The sequence below is a fragment of the Mus pahari genome, chromosome 21, assembly GCF_900095145.1.
Source record: "Mus pahari chromosome 21, PAHARI_EIJ_v1.1, whole genome shotgun sequence".
NCBI classification, from domain to species: Eukaryota; Metazoa; Chordata; class Mammalia; order Rodentia; family Muridae; genus Mus; species Mus pahari.
This window is the reverse complement of record NC_034610.1, coordinates 38,159,245-38,175,233: the sequence shown is the minus strand read 5'-3', so window position 1 is coordinate 38,175,233 and position 15,989 is coordinate 38,159,245. Positions and strand designations below refer to the sequence as shown.

At 39.7% G+C, this 15,989-nt stretch overlaps 1 protein-coding gene across 11 annotated transcripts in view; it reads right to left on the bottom strand.

The window, feature by feature from the left end:
• Positions 1-15,989, bottom strand: part of Hivep2 (human immunodeficiency virus type I enhancer binding protein 2) — a 190,249-nt gene that overhangs the window by 24,258 nt on the left and 150,002 nt on the right. For all 11 annotated transcript variants that reach the window (XM_029532980.1, XM_029532985.1, XM_021220971.2 and 8 more), the window contains one exon: positions 566-610. The gene's annotated coding sequence lies outside the window, so the exon portion shown is untranslated. The remainder of the gene's footprint in view (positions 1-565; positions 611-15,989) is intronic.

The window sequence follows — 15,989 nt, the reverse complement described above, 5'->3', positions numbered from 1 at the left end:
TTTTATTTAGGAAGTGTATGTGGGGTTCAGAGCCCGGCAACAAAGCAGTATGCTTAGTGTCTATGAGACCCTTGGTTCCACTGAACGGACACATCAAAAAAGCAGTTGAAGGACAGTACGTCATTCAATAATATTTATAATATATGATTTTTAACAGCTTAGTTAGAAATCTTAGAGCTATCCCTAGCTGAGTTTTATGGCTTGCGTGCAGAAGTGTATTATAAAGCTCTATAAGTTAAAATAAGTTGTACTTATATATCTGTATTAATGTGAAATATAAAAAGTAAATAACAGACATAATAATCCTAGATAATGCATATGTAATAAAACATATATAAATGGGATTTTATATAATATGTGAGTACAACACATGGGTATGCTTGTAGCTTCAAAACAGCAATCAACAGAACTAGATCAAATACAGAAGACACAAAGATCATCACAGGTCTCCGGAGAGATCATAGTGATGTGTTCTGACAGCACCGTTCCTGAAGCTTTCATTTCCTGGAAAGCAAGGTTTGCTTTGGGGACAGTGTAAAGGGTCATTTAAACATGAAGTGATTACCTGAACAGTTCAGAGTTCTCACGGGCATGATTGTCATGACGATTCCTGTGTACAAAACAAACGCCATTAGGAAAAAAGCCATTCTATCAAAGGTTAGCATTATTATACAAATATAGAAAGTCTAATGTTCATTTTTTTTTCACTACGGAGAAAAGTTACAATGCTACAGCAGGAGTAGTGAGAGCCAAGCCATTGCCTCCTTTACAACAAAAGTTCAGGATGTGATAGATTTTGTCCAAAGACAAAAAAAAAAAAAAAACCAATAAAAAAATAAAAAAAATAAAAATAAAAAAGAGTAGGTACATGCCAGTAACAAAATATTTGAAATAGAATTCAAGAAAGTCATCCCATTTGCAGTAGTTTCAACAACAACAATGGAATATATTTAACCAAAGAGTTGGAAGATCTGTACCACAGAAATTATAATAGAGAATATACAAAAACTTGGAAAGAACACCCAGTCCATTGATAATAAGAAGCAATATCATTATATGACTTTACTACCCAAAATAATCTATGAATTTAATGCAATGTTCATCAAACAGACATTCCTCACAGGCCCAGAAAAAGACAATGCTAGCATTTACACAGAAACATACCACACTGTGATTTGATTTTGCCTTAGAAAGGATGGAAAATTGGGGGGCTATTGGGATGGCTCGGTTAGAAAAGTGCTTGTCACACAAGAATGAATTGGACAGTCTTGAGAAGAGACAGGCACATGGTTGGAAAGCTAGTCTTGCTGAAGAGTCAAGCTCCAAATTCTGTGAGAGCCCCTATCTCAAAAAGACAAAAAAAAAAAAAAAAAAAAATAGGGGAACTGATGAAGACTGTTGTTGTCTCTCCTAGCCTGCATATGCACATGTGTACATGTGCACCTGCACACACATGTGCACACACACACACACACACACACACACAAACAAATGGAATCTCATTATCTGCACCATCATATAACTGAAGATGATTACAGGAAATGAAATGACAGAGAGAGAGAGAGAGAGAGAGAGAGAGAGAGAGAGAGAGAGAGAGAGAGAGAGAATGAATAATGTGCCTGGCCTGTGTGGAACCTAAAACAGTCTCACAGAAGGTGAAGTCAGCATGGTGCATACTACAGATTTGGAAGGGTAGGGGGAGATTGTGGTCACTGGGAATTAAGGGAGGTTAGGAGCAAAATGTTTTATGCTATGATATAGGGAGAAAAATACTGACCACAAAACTTGAAAAATGATCTTGAGCTGGATTTAAACTGCACAATGTTTACAGTATTGAATGGTCACCCTGTAATTGGATGAATTTTGTTTTATATAACAACTTAAATCTAGTTAAAGTTTTAAATAGTGATTGTTATATTTCCCAAGACTAGTGTGTGTATGAGTGTGTGTGTGTGTGTGTGTGTGTGTAGCAAAGCTTTTAGAGTTTTAAATATGATTAACTCACTGCTAATTTCTTAGATATCAAAATTTGAAAATTGTAGTGTTAAAGACAGTATCTAGGATTTGAATATTTAAATGGATTGTTTACTTCCATAATATTTGCATTGCAGAAGAGTGAAGGAGTCTGTCAGAGGAGAGTGACCAGCTCAGCTCAGGAGGAGGGACAGCATGGTCATTGTTGAAAATTTAAGTGAATCCTGGACTTCCATCAAGGGATCATCAGTGTAGGACCCACCCCACGGATCCTGAGGCTGTGAAGAATCACACCAATGAGATGCAAGTGGTGGTGTCTCCATGACAGCCTGTGTGGTAGTGCTGACTGCAACAAAACAGCTGACATGTGGCTGAAAAATCCTTCGCTGAAAATCTACCTTTGAGGATTTGTTTGTACAAGTGCACAAAGTAATGTGTATGCAGACTACTAAAATGTGACTCACAGAAAAAAACGGAGCCACAAAGAAACCTCTGAGCACCAACATGATGCCCAGAGGTCAAGTTTCATAACTGGTGTGCTCCACTCAAAGGCAGATACACTAAAAGTACTAAAGTATTATCTTCAAGCTTTATTCTATTCTATTCTATTCTATTCTATGCATATGTGAAATATAAATGAATTTACACTTGGACTCCCAGATATCTAGGTTTGTGTGTGTGTGTGTGTGTGTGTGTATAATATATATATATATATATATATATATATATATATATATGTGTGTGTGTGTGTGTGTGTATGTATATGGTGTACATATGCATAATATATAGATATGATTATATGTAGAGATAAATTATAGGTATAGATATAGACAGAGATAGAGATATATATATATAGAGAGAGATATAGATAGTTTCAAATATTCCCAAATTTAAAAAAAAAAAAAAACAAACTAACACTGCTGTACTGGCCCTGAGCACTTAAAGTGAGGAAGACTCAACGCTTGCTGCCATTCACGATACATTTGTTTTACACCAACACAATTAAAATGCAAAAGGTTGCATGTATATATCTTAGTTCGTGACACTTATAAGCTGTAGACCTACTACTTCTGTCCCACTGAGGAGGAAGACATCAGGAGACTGAGTGTGGGGACTGGAATCCAACGTGGCTGACCTCTGAACACTAGCCATTTCATCTTCACACTCCAATGTTTATCAAAACTTGATAAATCCTACATCTCCAGTGTTCTTCTCTAAGTATTTTCACCTAGTCCCAAATTTACACTTACTTTAAATCCTCAAGTTTCGAAGTCTCTAGAAGAAAATATCTCAGCTTTCCAGGTTGGAGATAAAGAAAATGGCCACTTTTCTTTGTGACTTCTTAGGGAATAACTCCATAATTTAAATAGTGTTCTAACTATGACTTAGGCAGCTCCTTAGGAGAATATGAGAAACCTTCAAGACAAATTGCTTTCCTTTGTTCTTTAGCCATCATTACTTTAAAGGAAAATATGAACCTCAGAAGTGAAAATTAGCATTTATCACTTCCTATTCTTTCGATGACACAGAATATGTAATTTTGCTATAGCAGAAACTTCAAGTGAAGTAAGGACAGAATTTCTTGAAAAGAAAGACTATAATGTACTAATGTTTTCATTTGACAACAAGATAGTTATCTTTCTAAATCAGACAGCTACCATTACGTTTTACAGCACTCAATTAAAACCATTATTCCAGTGACTAGACACATACCATTCATCCTTACTGAGGACAAAACACAAAACAGACAAACCAAATAAAACTCCTATCAAAGAATAGGTCTGTTCTGAAAATAGACTTCAGAATGAGGAGGGAAAGCGCCATATACAATGCAAAAGCAGACTTTCTGAATAAGCCCCTTTCGATCGATGCTTGACTATTTAACCCAGGAGGAACACCATTTCCCAGAACTTCCTTCCTACTCCCAGGTCCTTCAGGAAGAACTGTGTGGACCTCCCAGCCCGAGGATGCTCTGATCCACGTTCATCTAAAGCAAAAGTCAGCCCTCGTTCCAGTGAAATGCTCGAGACTGCTAATACAGACGGGCTTGGGTGGTAACTCGGTAGGCTAGTGTGCTTGCATGGCAGGTCTGAGAACCCGAGTTCAACCCCGGAATTAGGAACACGTTCCACTCCATATGAACTTTTTATGTATGATTTTAAATTTTGATTTTACATCATTCTTTCAGGTGCCATTTTTGGGGAGCCCTCAAACTCACTGTTACTCATAAGTCACTGGATCTTCCTGAGACAGGAAAGGTAGGAAAGGGAAAAACGTGCTGGGTCCCTTGGGGAATTTCAAGATCACATCGGCAGATACTACAGACATGGAGGGACGTATGAACTGCCTGCCCCGAGTCACTTTATCATGGCTGTGAAAAGAAATGTGATAGAAAGTACTGGCCATAGACTACATGTGGTGCAGCTTTTCTCTTAGACCCAAGGCAGGCTCTGAGGATATCAACAGTCTCCCGGCTGTTTTCCTTCACGTAAGCCAAGGAAAGGAAGTCACTCTAAAAACCACAAGACTTTCAAAGTGAAATCCAGTATTTGATAAAGACATGTCTTTGTTGTTGTTGTTGTTGTTATTTGATATTTTACTAAGAGGTTTCGTGTTCCAAAAGAAACATAAATTCTCTAGTTTGTTTTTTATTCCTAAAATGTATGATAATGGTCATAAATGGGAAAACATTTTATTAATATTAGAATATGTTAGGGAGGAAAGTATAATAGGGAGAAAATTCACATCAAATAAATTAAATTTATTTGAGTCCAGGAAATATTATGGGACCTAATCTTATTTCAAAAATCAAATGTACCATTGCATATTCCAGGATTCGAGTTTAACTTTCTTGACATAGGTCTGCTTAAAGCCATGAAGTTCTATAAACTTGGTAACCTACAGCTAAATTATTTCTTTCTGATCATATACATCCATTTATCATATTTACAAAAAAAGCATGTCAGTAAATACCAGTTTTCCCCAATCGATTAATATGCCAAAAAATTCAATAGCAGAGCAATTCTTATATGAAAAGAAAACAGCTACTTATCATTTTATTCACTGGGATTTCTTTTTATGGTAACCAAACCCACACAAAGTCATTTTTTGGCACTCACTGCCAACAAAGGACTCAATATTCCAAGCTCAGTCTCACATTCACATTTCAAATTTTCCCAGTGTTTCAGTGCACTGAGGACAAAATTCAGAGCATATGGGTTTTCAGGGTCCCTGTGGATGGGGTGACAGCCAAAAGGTGTTCTTGCATCGGGAAAAACAGGCCACAGCACGCGCACGGGCAGCCATGCCTGTGGCAGTAGAGGAACCGGAACACAAGAAAGGGCCGCAACATGAAAGAGAGAGTGGGCTAGGCAGCAAGACAGGTGGGCTTGCTGGGCTCAGTGGTGGAGACCTACCTTAGCGTGTTGCTTTTTGGCTGGGAAAACCAGTATCTCGGGAAAAAAAGTTTATCTCGGGAAATTAATCCTCACTTACGTGGCGGCAAATGTTAAGTGATCATTACTAAACTATCACATCCTAAGTAGTAAAATGCCAGCAGGTAACAAGCTCACCCTCTTTTCTTCTAATATTTCACTAATAAGACATTCCTTAAAATCAACACGGCTTCTTAGCTGTAGTTTGCCGTTCTTATTGGTTGGGAGGATTGTGTGGCCCTGTACTTGTAGGCAAAGCACACAGACTTTCCTATTGCCGTGTGGCATTAATCAAATATTTTAAGAAGCAAATGAGCTCAGGCACGGTGTCCCTCATCTGTAATTCTGATACTCGGGAGGAAGAGGGGAGGGTCAACAGTTCAGGGTCATCCTTAGCTTCTTAGGGCAGCCTGGACTACAAGAGGTCCTGCCTAGAGAGGAGACCACTCACACACACATGCGCGCACACACATGAGTGCACACACGTGAGTGCACACTCACACTCACACACACACACACACACACACACACACACAGGATCACGACTTGTAAATGTAGGTATCACCACCACCCCTAGGATACAACCGCTGAGCTACACTCAGAAAGCAAGGTCAGAAGGTACCAGGAGGGAAGGAACCTCTCAAAACCTGACACCAGTGCCAATGTGCAGATGAACACAGATTTCCTGGAGATCATTTTGGAAAGGCACTTTCCTCAAAGATGAATTATGCAAAAATAAATAAATAACTAAATAAATAAGCTTCTCTCAGTAAAAATCTCCATAAAACCTTTATTCTTTCCTAAAATGGCTGAGTTGCCAATAGGAGGAGGGAACTGTGTATCTTCTGGGACCCTGCCAGACAACTTGAGAGAACTTCTGGGAAAATCCAATCACGGATGGCAGCCCCGTACTTTGACCGGCTTGCAGTCTACCTAGACATGTAAGATTGCCGAGAAAATGGAGAGGTGTTTTCCCAAGTGGGTAGCCATGCCCCCACCGCTGCAGATGTAGTCAAGGCACACGACCTATTTTGACTCTAGCATGGCACTTTTAACATCTGATCATAAAATTTTTAGAGCCTCAGACAGTTGTGATTTCATGTTTCCAGGGACCTCTTTTCCCCAATCGCACTGCAAAAGCTATTTTTATAAGGGTTGGGATTACTAAGAACTTTATATGGGGATAAACTATGCCAGAAAAACATGTACTCTCAAATGAGACTCTCCCCATTGAGAAAGTTACAGTTAAAGCGGGGCCTATCATAGAAATCAAAAGAAACAAAAGCCGTACAAAGTACTTCTCTCTAAATGGAATACACCTGTCAGGCTGAGGGGGGTTATGTATGCATTCACTGCAGAGCCAAACTGCTTTTCAAACACACGTGAAATCAAAAGGAGAGAATAATGAACTTTAGTTATTAACCCGTTATCCTCGTATCAATAAACTGCATCACAATGTTTTTGCTCCCCAACTCTCTCCACTGAAGTTCACAGACAAATTCTGAGAATCTGAAGGATGAACAAGAACATTTAAACTGTTGTGCTGACAGTTAATAGGCATGCTTAGTCTTCACCCACAGAAACTGCCAGCTCTCAAAATTGAAAATTTGGGATTGTATCGCTCAAAAAGCATTAACACAATGCAAATCTTTGAATGAATACTTTCATTAAAAGAGAATTCCTTCTAACAGAGCAGAAGCAATTTAAAACACAATGCTATAGTTACAACTGGATGTACTAGGGAGATAGTTCAGTTGACAAGCCTGGACATGAGTTTGATCCCCGGACCAGAAGTGGTCCACACTTGTTATCTCAGTGCTGGGGAGCCAGGGCTAGGCGGATTCCAGGGCTCACTAGCTAGCTAGTGTAGCATACTCGGTGAATTCCGACCCAGGGAGAGACTGTCTCAAAAACTAAAGTGGACCGTGTGCCTAAGGAAGGACACCCAAAGTCGGCCTCCATATGCATGCATGTGCAACTGCACACGTATGTGCACTTCGGGCACAAAATCAAATCAAATTCACCAAACATGGAAGCCGTGGCCCTGCAGTCCAGGCTGTCATTCTGTCTCCCAGCATCAGAGGTTTCCCACAAAGCTTCTATAGAGTCATCATCAGGTTACTTCATACGCTCAGATAACCTCATAAAAATTCCTTTTCAGCTGCTACATTCTGTGCTAAAATTAATTTCTGAACTATGAATCCAAAACCAGAAAAAGAGAGAGAAAACTAGAGCCCCTTCATAGATGCTAGTAAGTAATAAAGAAAAGAACTTTATTATACTATGAATTAATATTTATCTAAATCTAGTATAAAGAAATTCAAGGAAGATCGCATTACTTAACCCAGGTTTATCATCTGAGAGGTTTTTTTTGTTATTGTTTTTTTTCTTTGGCTCTATGCATAAAAGGCCAACAACAACAACAACAACAAAAGTACTATTACACATCTTGGTGTGTATTGCCTGCCTGCAGTCCCAGAACTCAGGAAGCTGAGGGGGAAGAGAAGCAAATTCTAAGTCAAGCTGGGCTACACAGGACAACAGAATACTAAAAAAAATGACTGCTGTGCCCACAGAGATAAACATTGTATATTGATTAATTAAGACTCCAACAGCACCTTGGTCTGTAGTGTGGCAAGATGATCCCAAAACTTTTGCCAAAGAACTAAAGAGCCACAACCCAGCAGTGAAAAGGTGCCTTGTCCCTGGACCACCTCTTACAAAGACTTCAAGGGCTGTCACCCCTCCTCCCTACCCCTCATCACCTTACTGTACCCCTGAAGTAGGACTTTGGGACACCCTATGCACTTGAAGATATGACTCATTACAAGCAAGCAGGCCCACTTGGTTCCTCTAAAGACACAAAAGGCACAAAAAATAGCTTCTGCGATTGAGGCAGAAGCCACGTCAGCAAGCAGATGAACGTGGGTGGCCAGATAAGATTCTACCGCAGCCAAGAGCAAATTATTAAGCAAATGCTGGATTTATTTTCTGCTTTAAACTTGGTTCTTCTTGTTTCAAATCAACCACTGCGAACACTCAAACTGACAGCTGTCAAGATCCTCTCTAACCTGGAAATGTCATCAAAGACAAGGACCACGGCTGCTTCCCATTAGAGGAATGAGAGAATGTCTGAAAGCCAGAAATGAAATAAAATAAAATAAAATACCACCATACTCAAATAGCATCTCTTTACAAAAAAAGAAAAGAAAAGAAAGAACGAAAGAAACTTATTCAAAAGAAGCATGGTTACACAATCTCAGAAAGGGGTAAAAAACAAAAACATTCTCTCATATGTGGAATATGAGAGAAATATCATGTATACAATAATATATGTATACATGTGAGCACATACACATGTGGGTACAGTATCACATGAAGAAAAGAGAACAAGAAAGGCTAATATATGAGAATAAGGAAGGAACTGAATCCAGATAGTGAGTGTGAGTTCTGGAAGAGGCTGTAAGGTTAATTGTTTTTCTAGTTCTAAGTCCATTCTGAATTTTTGGGCAGAGGGCTTGGGTGGTGCATAAAATATTATTGCTACCAAAAGTGTAAAATTTAATGGGAAGCTCCACAGCTGCTGTTCCGAATGCCTATTCTAATTGTACAAAATTCCACTGAGTTGCACAGACTTCGGGTTTGGTTGATTGTGGGGTGTGATTTTTTTTTTTTTTAATTTACTTGAAATGTCCTTTTCCTTACTAATAAAGATTTGTTTGTCTGCTCGTTTTCAAAGAGGAAACTAAAGTCCCTTTGTAATAGGAACTCATACTAAACTCAAACTAACAAACCCCATGGCATCTCTCAGAAATAAAGGAGAAAAAAAAATCATTGAACTCTTTTGCAATCAAGTCTTCCAAGACATAAATGGGCCAAGATGCCATAGATAACTGAACGTTTTAGGCAACATCTCTGTGCAGTTTCCATAACTGGCTATCTAACAGTCACTACAGGAAGAGGTAAGAAAGGCACAGAGAGATCAGCGCTCAGGAGACCACAACAGATTCCAATTCAAGATCACTGCCAGCCACCTCCACAGACCAGGCATCCCTGTGAATGGCTGTCAAGCTGAGACCAGGGAAAAGCTCTGAGTTCTGGCTGTACAAGGGTTACAGGAAGTGGGACGTACTCTTCTCAGACCATGTTCTTATCTCTGAAGTTTCAGATTAATGCTCCCCTTTCACCCAGGAAGACCACCTCACACCAAGAGAAGGAAAATAGATCCAACAGTTATATTAACTCTGTGACTTAACCTGAATTATTACAAGTTTGGTAATTTCTCTTGGAAATCAACAAACCTTAGTGACATTGTTATGCTCCGACCTTGTAGGACATTCCTGTGATCTTAAAGCAGAGATTCCAATGATATTAAGATGAATTTCACAGAATTGATTGGAGTGAGTTTTCCCAGACAGGCAATCAGTTATAGTCCTGCAAGCTAGGCAATTATTTTCACTATTAAAATGAAGCCATAGTCAAACTCTCTTGGAAAATTAATTTTCCCATTAATTTTAAGTGATCTTTTAAAGCTTGGCTTCTCCATCAAAATAAAAGAAAAATGTTACCCCAAACTGCTGGTTTCTTGCTTTCATTTCCTAGAAATGAATATGTGGTACATTGTTGTTACAACATACCATTTTTCAAAAACTTTATGTTTAGGTTATTAGATTTGTATGAAAATCACCAGGTGGCAAAAATAACATTTAATAAATACTAAGTTTGTCAGAAAGGGTGCTGATGATTGTTGTTTAAAAAATCTCCGGGTCATAGAAACCCAGCGAACTACCCAAGGCTAGTGAGTCACATGGCTCTTGGAGGGGAACCTATAGCCACCACTTCCCTGGGGCAACATACCCTTTAACTACCTTCTAAATATTTCTCATTATTCCCACAGAGAAGTATGTGTCCTCATTTGTGACCAAGGAAACTTCTCTTTGAAACAGATGGAGACCATTACAGAAAACTACAGTCCATCCAAATGCAGACTTGTGGAAGGGATACATCTAGAGAACAACTCCCACATCTAAGGCTCAGGGAACATTGTGGAAGAAGGGTACAAAGAATTTCAGAGCCAGAGGATCAGAGAATTTGCTGGGAGACTGTGTCTCCTAGTAATGTCAGAAACTACGCCATGAAGTCTCACCAACGTGACTGCCTAAGCGTGAGCTGAACAAAGACAGCAACGATGTCAAAACAGACAGGGAAACCCCACAAGGCTTCAACCTTACGTAAACAAGTACAGGCAACTAGGGAACGCCGAGACAGGCAAAACAGACAAACGAACAAACAAACAAAGTCTTTGCAAGGGAAGAGCTCGCCCGCTAGTTATCCAATACCAAAGGTCATCCCTGAAAGCATACTTATTTTTTATATTATTCAGACTGAGCAGGTTAGATTTAGCAATGCACATACACTTCTGCATGTAAGAAAAATTAAATGCAGAAATGAGGCCATGCATAGGAAAGAGAGTAAGGCTTGGTAACTGATAAGGTTTGGAGGAGGGAAAGGGAGGGCAAAATGATGTGATTACATTATAGTCTTGAAAACAAAGAAAGAAAACCATCTCGGGCTCCTCTGAGCTTGATCCCTTAGCTGGAGGTGAGCATGGTTTCTGGGCACAGGCTGGCTGCACTGTCACCAGCAGGCTTCTTGCTCTTTAGTTAACATTGAGAGTATTTTCCAAACATTCATCTCCAATGTGCAACTGAAGCTTAGAAAGCCTGCTTCTATCTAAGTGGTTTGTTGGTCTTCCTAGTCTTGGAAGAAAACAGTCCTTCATATCAGATAGTTACTTGTGGATTGTAATGCATTATTTTCATTACATTAGCCAAGAAAACGAGTATACTCATAAAAGACAGATATTTGAAGGTGACCCATTGTTTATAGGACTGGTTGCCATCAATCTCTACTCTTCCTGAGTTATTCTAAAAGATAATTTAATGAGACTTCAGTGAATTTTGCAAGAGGCGAATATTTCCCCTGACAAACCTCTCAGACACAATGAGAGCCTCCAACGATCTTTATTTTTCTCTCAGGTTAAAAATATATGCTAAATCATAAGTTTTAAGAAAAGACTCAGACAAACCCACCAGCCTCAAGATAAGAACTCTCCAAAATAAAATCAGCCATCACTTGAATAAACCCTGTGATGACTGGACCAGTAGAACATGCCACAGACATGATTCCTATGTCTCTCAGTAAAAGGGAAGGTTTGAGCATGGCCTCTCTAGCAGAAGGATCTATACTCCTCAGCTACAGGAGGGAACTGTAGTTGAGTTTCGAGAATAGAAGATTTGGAAGTAGTGTCCAAAGATGAGAGAAGGGCACAGATACCGATGTGCAAGATGTGTCCCATCAATCTCACAAGCTTTTCTTAGACACATCTTTCAAAAAACAAAAAAGACTCTCCTAGCTAACTCATTGTTCACTTTCGAAGTGTCAAGAGTGCTAGTGTCAAGTGTCAAGTGGTTGTGACATACTAGGGAAGATCTTCTTGTGCTGAAAACACACACATGCACACACACAGAGAGAGATGCACACAAACCCATGAATACACATATCACGCACTTGTGTATACACATAAACATATCCACATATAGAAGTACACACTTGACCACAGACACATAAACACATGTACTATACCTACACCACAAAACACTCATGCACACATAATAGCACACACACAAACTTATATGGCCAACACACACACACACACACACACACACACACACACCACAAATGCACATTGCACACACATACACACATAAGTTCATGCACATACAAGCTGCACATGGAAATAACAGCACACACATGAGGACACACACAAACTCACGAAGTACACACAACACACACATACCACACATGCATGCACACACCAGCACACAAAGTTGAGTAGGGTACATGAGAAGAGCAATTCTTCCTTGAGTTATCATAAAAGGAGTTTGACAAGTAAACTCCAAGTGCCTGTTCTGCCATTTTGCATAGGACCTGGTTCTACTACAATGGCCCATTTTCATGTGTATGAAAGTGTCACAAAGTATTCCACACATAGGAATGGAATTGATGAATTATTATCAACCAAACAAACTCAGGGGTTGGTGATGCTATTCATGGCATAATGTGCAGGAGCCTAGAAGGGAGGGAGGGAGGGAGGGAGGGAAGGAGGGAGGGAGGGAGGGAAGGAAGTGATAGGTAGATAGGTTGCTTGATTTGAAGGAATACATGAGGTACTGCTATTCTAGAGCACTGGAAAGTTATACAGGAAAGAAGAGTAAATTGCAAGTTTTTTAAAAGGCAAAACCATGTTCATCAGTTACTGCCAGTTACAACTGCTTACTTACTGTTTCTGATTGCCTTATGATGTTTTCAAGCACATATTGAATGCCTACTATATACACTTCTTCCAGGCTGATGTGCCTATGAAAATGAGTTCCAGTCTACAGGGGGTAGGTGAATGTCTGTTTGATTCCTGGATCCTGCAGTGTCATCGATGTCATCGTCCCCACTCCTCCCCCCTCAGCCTAAGGCACCAGCCTGCAAGCTGCTGTCCTCCTTTGGTATTGGCAACACCAACTCTCCCACACAAATCCATCAGCTCACGCAATGTCTGCCAAGACCACAGTTACAACAAAGGTCCAAAAAGCATATCTGACAACCAGTAAGTCACATAGCTAGCTCATTGGTTTTAGGAGCAAACATTTACAAACATTTGTGATCACTTGGTTTTCTATGCTTAGTATAATAATACATTAATTTAAATAATAATAAAGTATTACTAATATTTAGTAAAATAATAATATAATAATGTAAATTTCCAGATCATTAAATTCAGACCAACTAGGAGGTGGAAAGGGTGAGAAGCCAGTCGTGCTTTAAGAGCTGAGACACTGTGAAGTTTCTGGTCTGAGTTTAATTCTGCAAGCTCTAAGTCAAATAGAGTTTCTTTTCTTCTTTATAACTATCCAAACTCTTTATTATTAGGATATTGTCACATAAACCAACTGAGGAAGAACAAGAATGGACCCTTGAGAGTAAATGATCTTCGCCTTCAAAAAAGACATTGATAACCCATAACTTCATTGCTAAATCTATCAGATATGGAAGATGGCAAGAGAAAAAAAAATAATAATCAATGGTCTTTCAGTTACTTCCAGTTTTATTAAAAAAAATGTTTAATGAAAAATTTAAGTTCCCCTAAAGGGGTAATTGTTAGCAAAATCAGATGTCAGCTGAATCAATTTCTACAAATAGTACAATATTCAGCATCCAAAGCAAAAACAGTGATTTATTCCACAGCCAGCTTTCTGTATGTGCTATATTCTGTCAACTTGCTGCTGCAGTTCCTTTCCCTCCTCCCTCCCTCCCTCCTGATGGATCTCTGCTCCCTCCCCCATGCTCCTCTCTCCATCTCTGTTTTCATCTCAGAACTGGTTTCTTGAAGCTGCCCGAATTGAACTCACTCTGCAGACCTGGTGGGACCTCCTCTTATGATCCCCTCCCCCTAGCATCTAATAATAATTTTAAAAAAACCTTTCAAAGCAAACATTTTAATGAAACAAATCCCTTTCCTACAGCCACATGGTTCAAGGAGGCCAAGGATGAGAGACAACCCCCATTGCTGTAGGGCTCTCTGCTGACTGCTGCAGGCTAGATTCTCTCAGCAAAACGGCAGGGTCATACAGATGGTGCTTAGCTTAATTAAACAGTGTGTCATCTAAGCATAGTTGCACACACCTCTAAAACAAGTGCTTAAGAGGCTGAGGCAGGAGGATTGGGAGTTGAAGGCTGGCGCAGGCACTAGAGTGACACCTTGTCTTACATAGCCCATTCCAAACAAATAATAATCACTTTTTCTCAGTTTGTGGTATATTCTCTATTTTTTTCTTTTTTTCTCCTTGCAATTCTCTTTCTCCTATCTTTTTTCTAATTATCTTTTCCCCCCTTGCAGTTCTCTTTATCCTTTCTCCAAGTGTTATTGTGGTAGGTAAACAACTGCTTCATTCCATGTCTTCTTGGCATTAACTATTAAACTAAATATTTGGAGGAACAGGGATGAAGTAAAACGGTTTATCTGATGCCTGTACCACAGTGAGAACGACACAACCTAACAAAGACATAACTTCAGTGCATTGCTTTCCCAAGTTTATCTGGGATTATACTGGCGTGTGTGTGTGTGTCCGTCCGTCCTGTGAACTGATTTCAATGTCACCAAATACTCACAGATGTTAAAGCAGTCTTGCCTTCAAGAAGTTGTCTGGGCAGTATTGCGAGGGAGCATAAAAAGAAGCAGCAAAGCAGTGGAGACGTCAAAGCTCATTAGGAAAACACCGAGATAGTCAGTCAGGCAATGCCACATATCGAAAGCACTGAGGTAGGCACAGAAAGAAGGCGTGGATGGCAGGCAGACACATTACAGTGCAGCAGATAAGAAAAACAAGGGATGCTGGCTCTAGAACAGAGGATTCAGGCTAGCTGGGTCAAGAGCTGCTAGGGGCACACCTGTCTCTGAGTCCATCTCCTGAAGGCAAGCTGAGATTATGAACCCTTATACCACCATGTCTGACTTCTGCTTGGGTTCTGGACTGAGGTCATCAGGTGAAGCAGAAAGTGCTTTTAGTCTCTGAGCCATCTCCCTACGTCTGCATTCAGCTTTTTCATGAGGGATCTGGGGACTGAGCTCAGTTCCTCATACTTGCAAGGTAAATGCTTTATTGAAGGTCCTATCTCCTCAGGTCCCAGAGAACTCTCTTCCAAGAGCCATTTTCAAAGGTTTGTTTTTGCTTCAGAATATATGTCAATTTTATCTGAGCTGGAAATGCTAATATATCCAATAGTTTACCATCAATGTTTCAATAAAAATCTCTAGATAATGAACTCAAAGTCAGTATCTATAAACAGATTTAAGACATTAAAAATTATACAACACACATACACACACACACACACACACACACACACACAATTTCTTTACAGCAGAAGCAATTCCCTTTATGTACTAAGTGTGAAAACTGAGCTGTCCTGATTTCAGAAATGTTGGAGGTTTTAGAAATACGAACCATTATTTATCATCTGGAATACAAACTCTTTGCTTTATTAAATTAACTATGTACTGTAAGCTCAACCACTTATGAAACACACTGAAAATCGCAAAGTCATTTGTGGCATTGGGGAGATGGCTCAGTGCTTAAGAGAGCTGGCTTTATAAACAGAAGGACGTGACTTTGGACGGTGAATCCCCAAGTAAAAAGCCAGGCTTGGCTGCGGATGCCTGTAACCCCAACATTCAGAGGCAGAGAAAGGCAGATCCAGAGAATTTTCTGGACATCCAGTCTTGCGTAAATATCAAGTTTCTGGTTCAGTGAAATATCTTGTCTAAACAAAATAAGGCAGAGAATAACATGGGAAGACACTTAAAGTCTTGCTCTAGACTTTGCAGGGCACACTCATGCACAAGCATTACACACACATACAGAGAGAGAGAGAAAGAGAGAGAGAGAGAGAGAGAGAGAGAGAGAGAGAGAGAGAGAGAGAGAGAGGAGAGAGGAAGCATTTGAACATGCAACAGATCATATTACAGTG